Source organism: Sparus aurata, chromosome 13, assembly GCF_900880675.1.
Source record: "Sparus aurata chromosome 13, fSpaAur1.1, whole genome shotgun sequence".
In the NCBI taxonomy this organism is placed as follows: domain Eukaryota; kingdom Metazoa; phylum Chordata; class Actinopteri; order Spariformes; family Sparidae; genus Sparus; species Sparus aurata.
In genome coordinates this window covers 21,346,424-21,353,204 of record NC_044199.1, presented here as the reverse complement: position 1 = coordinate 21,353,204, position 6,781 = coordinate 21,346,424, and the positions used below count along the sequence as shown (strand labels likewise).

General features: G+C 43.7%; 1 long non-coding RNA gene across 2 annotated transcripts; it reads right to left on the bottom strand.

Annotated features, from left to right (window-relative positions):
- Positions 1–1,678: 1,678 nt before the first annotated feature.
- LOC115594650 (uncharacterized) lies at positions 1,679–4,974 on the bottom strand. Of its 2 annotated transcripts, XR_003986539.1 has the most exons (3): positions 3,666–4,974; positions 2,341–2,406; positions 1,679–2,249 (listed from the first exon to the last, which is right to left on the bottom strand). It is a non-coding gene; the product is annotated as an uncharacterized LOC115594650 (long non-coding RNA). The 2 variants fall into 2 exon arrangements; XR_003986538.1 differs by having other exon boundaries at positions 1,679–2,406.
- Positions 4,975–6,781: the final 1,807 nt, after the last annotated feature.

Below are 6,781 nucleotides of genomic sequence, written 5' to 3'. Positions count from 1 at the left end.
AGTCACTCAGTAGCATCCTCTTACCTTGAAGATAAAAAGATATGGAAATCTTTATCCTACGTCATACCTGCTGGCAGTTGCGGAGCCCGCCATAACAATCCTTCGCCATGAAGCATCAAGTCCTGATAACTCCTTCATACTATTTCCTAGCTCGGCCAAATCTAGAGAGAATCTAAAGGGAGTCGCCCTGAATAGATCTTTGCATCAATACTGTGTCATATCCATAGCGCCACCCACTGGAAACCCACTGGAAACATGAAGTAAGTTTTATCGCGGTCAATTTTTGCACCCTACATGCATGTACATGAATGAAATTTGGCACGCATGTGTGTTATGACAAGACGCACAAATGACTCATTTACACCCACACTCTCAGTCCAACAGGAAGTGGTCTATTTTGCTTAGAAGCACATGAATTTATGGTGTACGTGATACAAGTCGCCACTAGATCGCACTGTTGTCTTTCAAGGCACATGTTTCATATTCATCAGATTTTATTGAAACTTCAAAAGGTGGCAGCACGCACTTCTTGGGATAATAACTGGCAAACAAAGCAGAGCTTAGATCAAAAGCTTGACACTGATAGACAGCCATAAATACATTTTTGAAAGAAGGCAAGTGAAGCATTATTCTACACTCATTTATGTGCAGTGATGACAAACATAGGCTGTGTCCGAATTCAGGGGTAGCATCCTTCAAGGACACATCCTTCGACGCCAGCAAAGGCAGGGTATTTCTGGTGAGGTAAGGTCCGCGAAAGTGACAAGAAGAGTAAAGTTTGACTGTCAGATCTGTTTGAGCTACTGGAATTCCTGATTTCCTTTTTAATCCTTCTGCTTGTGGAGGAAGAGGAGAAGCGGCTCTGGTTTATCTCCGGCTGAGAGGACCGTGGAGAGGTAAACCTGTTATCGAACCCACAGTAATGTTATCAATATTATCATTATTAGCTAGCTAACAGTTTTGGGTCATTAACATACCGATACCCCACATAGCAAAATTGGTCTGGCCCAGCTCTGGCCCACATAAGGCACTTGCACTCGGCCGACATACCGCAAAGAATGACTCGGTTGGTCCAGAGCTGGCCCATGTGTAAGCCAGCTCTGGCAAACCAGATCCGGGCCACTGGGGGGCCGTCATTCTTTGCGGTATGTCACCCGAATGCAAGTGCCTCAGTTGGTCCAGAGCTGGCCCATGTGTAAGCCAGCTCTGGCAAACCAGATCCGGGCCACTGGGGGGGCCGTCATTCTTTGCGGTATGTCACCCGAATGCAAGTGCCTCAGTTGGTCCAGAGCTGGCCCATGTGTAAGCCAGCTCTGGCAAACCAGATCCGGGCCACTGGGGGGCCGTCATTCTTTGCGGTATGTCACCCGAATGCAAGTGCCTCAGTTGGTCCAGAGCTGGCCCATGTGTGAGCCAGCTCTGGCTAACCAGATCCGGGCCACTGGGGGGCCGTCATTCTTTGCGGTATGTCACCCAAGTGCAAGTACCTCAACTGGCCCAGAGTTGGCCCATGTGTGAGCCAGCTCTGGCTAACCAGATCTGGGCCACTGGGGGGGCGTCATTCTTTGCAGTATGTCAGCCAAGTGCAAGTGCCCCATGTGGACCAGAGCTGGGCCAGACGTCAGTCTAATCCATGCTGCATCTGGCCCGGATTAAAAAACAACAGAGGTACAATTACACAAATGACTTTATTTTCACAGCTAATTTCCAAAATACATTTCCAATATTGAATAATCAATGCAAAGTGTTATCAGATAAGTGCAATATGCATCGGAACATTCAGTACTTTTTTCACAATTCAAAAAGCGGCAACATTTTAACACTGAAAAGTTGTATAGCTGGCAGTATATGACTGCAGCCATGCTGCATTCATGGTAAACACACATCCTTTATAATAAAAGCATAGTATCAGAAATTATAGACTTCAAAATAAAACTCTGAGATTTTTCCATTCACATGTACGACCCACTTGGGTCCTGACCCATCAGTTGAGAGCCACTAGCATAGACTGTTCAAAAACATACAATTCAGCGGAATGTTGCATAATACCTTAACATATACTTACAACATATCTGTCAGCAAACACAACATGTCAAGAGTCTACAGAACATTATTACGAATTTAACATTCACTGCCATATCTTCAGTTTAAAAACCAACACTGAACATTTTAGACAAAACAACTTGGCATAGACTTTCACACCATGCATAGAAACATCACGTCTCCATGTGTTCCACCAGCAGTAGCACCTTACAAAAGGTGAAGAGAGTTCAGATCAAAAGTCTAAAATGCATTACGCATGAGAGCTTCTTTCACTGTCCATCATTCTCATTTACTCACTTCCTCCGCTGTTCCCATCAGGTGCTTTCTGCAACCATTTTGTAATCCTGGTCTCGATTTCTTGGTCTGTGGCATCAGAAGTCAGACACACACATACAAACACACAAATTAATGAATATCACAGTACAGTTCACAAGTGACACATCTGATGACTAGCCAATAAATATGATTGGCACTACATTCCAACACCCATCAGTGTGTTTGGCCATTAACATGCCCCCCCCCCCCATGCATTGAATGGAAAAGAAATTCATTAAACTATTTAACAGTTTTTTTACTTTATTTAAATTTTGTGATGACGAATGCAATCACATTGCTGCAATTTAAGTTGTTAGAATACACATATAAAGCACTAGAGATGTTCCTGATTAAACGACTGGTCATGTAAATGTTTCAAACATCGCTTGTCGTCACCAGAAATAGTGTAATCTAGTGTAAAAGGTGGCAGCGAGTATGGCAGTATCTCGACATAGAAAATGAAAATAAGGATGTAGCCTGTGTCAGAGTAAACTGGCATACCGGTATAAGTGCTCGACCGGACAATGCATAACCACATTCAGTACCCACATCACACACACATTCACATCAGCCTGCTTGCAGATCTTGCCAAACAAATTTCTACAACATCCCCCCCCTCAGAGAAGAAAATAACAGCTGCACCCCCCCAAATAATTATTATTGCTATCATTACTGTTAATATTTTTGCTGTTGCTATACGTCATGTTCCATGCATTGTCAGACATTGGGATGGCATTTAGCTCGGCAGCAGCAGCTTCTCCATCATCACTGAACACAACTGAACTCCGTTTTTATTTAAATGAGGAGCTGTTTGATAGATACCATTGATCCCACTGTTCAACAACCAAATGCTGATATAGTTGGCACTTAGTGGCACACATTAATGAACTGAACTATGTTAATGAAATGTGTCATCTTCTCTGACCACTGACATGCTGTGTGGCTACCGTTAGCAGTGCTAGCAGCAGCCTGCTCTCCGTGCAGGATAACATCCACATCTGATGATTTTCCAACTTTTACTAAATCATTAATAATTAGATGCTAAAATCATAACATTCCATCCATTTCTACATAGGCACTCTTTAAAAAAAAAAGAAAAAAATAATTAAAATACCACTGAGCCATCAGCTATTCTGGATTGCACAACCTCATCTCAAACAGGCTGGGCTTTGAAACAGTTTTCTTTACCTTGTAGGCCTTGATTAGCTCCTCTGTTTTTCACCAAGAGGAGATCATGCTAAGTACAAACATCAGAATGCTAATATATAACTAACTATTTAACTGCAATAAGTACATGCCTCATTTACCATGTCACAGGTCTCATCAAGTTTCTTCCCAACAGCTTAGCGGCTCAACAGCCTGGGTGTGTATTGGTCCAACTTCCCCAGTAATGTGAACTGTAGTGGCTTTAGTGTGATCCTCCATAATTCATCCTTGATCTGCAAAAGAGGTCAGAAGTGAGATGGAGAAACATCTTGAGATACAGAAAAAAAGAATAACAGAGACACAGAGCAACAAAAACAGAACAGAGTCATGCATTGTATTCTGACAGCCTCATCAGGCTTACTTGTGCTGCATTTTAGACTGGGCTGTCACGACATTTTTTTCAGTGAAAGACCAGAATCTCTGCCCCCAAAAATTTTTTTTTGTCTGGTCCATAAACTGAAATAATCTAACATGTGTCCACTTTCCCCACAACAATTGTTTTTGCATACCTTCACCAGTGTGCTTGACACGATAAATCATCTGATAAGCACACAATGACATAGTAACTGACCACTAAAGAGATCGTCTATGCAGCACGCATCTCACTCTGCCCCCTGTACAGTGGGCTCTCTATTTGAGAACTCGGCGCGGTGTATCACCTGCAGCGTGGCTCGCTCTGCCCTCTGCTGCGGTTCGTGGCTAACAAGCAGACCTAACTTAACAACCTAGATGTAGGCTAAGTTACCTGCTAGTTAGCAGCCACCGCTGCGACCAAAAACCGGCCACACAAACCCAAACACACACGGCCGACTTACAGCTAACACTCCTCGCTAATTCATCCTTGATCTGCAAAAGAGGTCAGAAGTGAGATGGAGAAACATCTTGAGATACAGAAAAAAAGAATAACAGAGACCCCGTTAGCGAGGGGTGTTCCCGGCACCAGGCGCCCCTCGCTAACGGCTACTGCCTCGCTAACGGTGTTAGCCATTAACGGTTAGCCGTTAGTGAGGAGCTACCGAGGGGGGCCGTGTGTCGCGAACACCCCTGGCTAACGGCTAACCCCCCCGGTGTTAGCCGATAGAGAGGGATTCTGCACAGTGCCATAGATAGAAATGCATACTAACGTTAGTTTACTCTATCACTCTGGTTCTGCATGCAGCCATAAACCGGCACCCAGCGCTGTCTGATTAACGTAATGTGAAAGAAAAAACACATCCATGCTTACTTTAAATTATAGTCACTTGCAAACGTCAGGTTCAAATTACATTTGAAGCAAGTATTTTAAAACTTGCTAACATTTGTTTCAAGTTACACAGAAGTCTGTTGAAGCCACTGTTGTTAATTACAAATTACATCAAGTGCCTCCAGTTATTTTACTTATTTCTACAACAATGTGAAACCTGAAAGATTGTAGTAAGTAACCAACTATATCAATAACATTAACTAAATTCTTACCTTAACAGTTCAGTCTCCCATTTTTCAAATTTCTCCTTCTGTCTTTGCTCAGGCGTTTGGCGCGAATACCCAGAATGCACCACAGGGGGGGGGGAGGGCAGTCGGAGTAAATACAAAGTGTAGAAGATTTGTTGATCTGCTTACATACAGCTTGTTAGGGAAAACAATCAAAATGACTTGTGTTTTGAACAAATGTAGAATAATTCACAACTTGATATATTCATGTCTAGAGACAAACTTTGTTTTGTATTGTTATTATCACAGGATTAATTATGTTACAATTATTTATTCTTAGATTGACTTGTTTCAGTGTATAGAAACGCCTGTAGGAACCAATAAGACTTATGTGGGAACCATTAAGACTCCTATAGAAGACTCCTGTAGGAACCATTAGACTCCCGTAGGAAACGTTAGTAGGGACCGTTGAAGTCCTGTAGATTTGTGTAGGAGATATTAGAACCTTAGAAAAACAAACCAAACCATTAGGACAACATAAGTAGCCATTAGAAACCATTAGAAACCACCAGGAACCATTAGAAACCAATAGAATATGTCTAATGGTTTGTCTGACTTTTTTCAGCAGGGTACATATCTGGGCCACATACAACTAACCACAAATAGCCCACATTTGGCATGCCGTTACATAAACGTGCCATCATTGCCAGACCTGGCCCACATCTGGCTAACATTCTATTTACCAGGTCAGAAATAGGCCAAAAGTGCCGGCTTGATGCCAGATCTGGCCCAGACCTGTCTGTTACAGATCTGGGCCACATACACCTAACCACAATTGGCCCACATTTGGCATGCCATTACATAAACATTGCCATCATTGCCAGACCTGGCCCACATCTGGCTAACATACTATTTACCAGGTCAGAAATAGACCAAAAGTGCCGGCTTGATGCCAGATCTGGCCCAGACCTGTCTGTTACAAATCTGGGCCACATACACCTGACCACAATTGGCCCACATTTGGCATGCCATTTCATAAACAGTGCCATCACTGCCAAACCTGGCCCAGACCTGTCTGTTACAGACCTGGGCCACATACACCTAACCACAATTGGCCCACATTTGGCATGCCATTACATAAACGGTGCCATCATTGCCAGACCTGGCCCACATCTGGCTAACATACTATTTACCAGGTCAGAAATAAGCCAAAAGTGCCAGCTTGATGCCAGATCTGGCCCAGACCTGTCTGTTACAGATCTGGGCCACATACACCTAACCACGATTGGCCCACATTTGGCATGCCATATCATAAACGGTGCCATCACTGCCAAACCTGGCCCAGACCTGTCTGTTACAGACCTGGGCCACATACACCTAACCACAATTGGCCCACATTTGGCATGCCATTACATAAACGGTGCCATCATTGCCAGACCTGGCTCACATCTGGCTAACATACTATTTACCAGGTCAGAAATAGGCCAAAAGTGCCAGCTTGATGCCAGATCTGGCCCAGACCTGTCTGTTACAGGTCTGGGCCACATACACCTAACCACGATTGGCCCACATTTGGCATGCCATATCATAAACGGTGCCATCACTGCCAGACCTGGCCCAATTCTGGCTAACATACTATTTGCCATGCCAGATGTAGGCCAGAGGTGCCGGCTTGATGCCGGATCTGGCCCGGACCCGCTTGCTATGTGGGACATTACGTTAATGCTGACATATAAACTGCTGATCACCACATATGATTTTATGATGATTTTAAAGGCATTGTATTTTAAATGTTTGGTAGATAGTT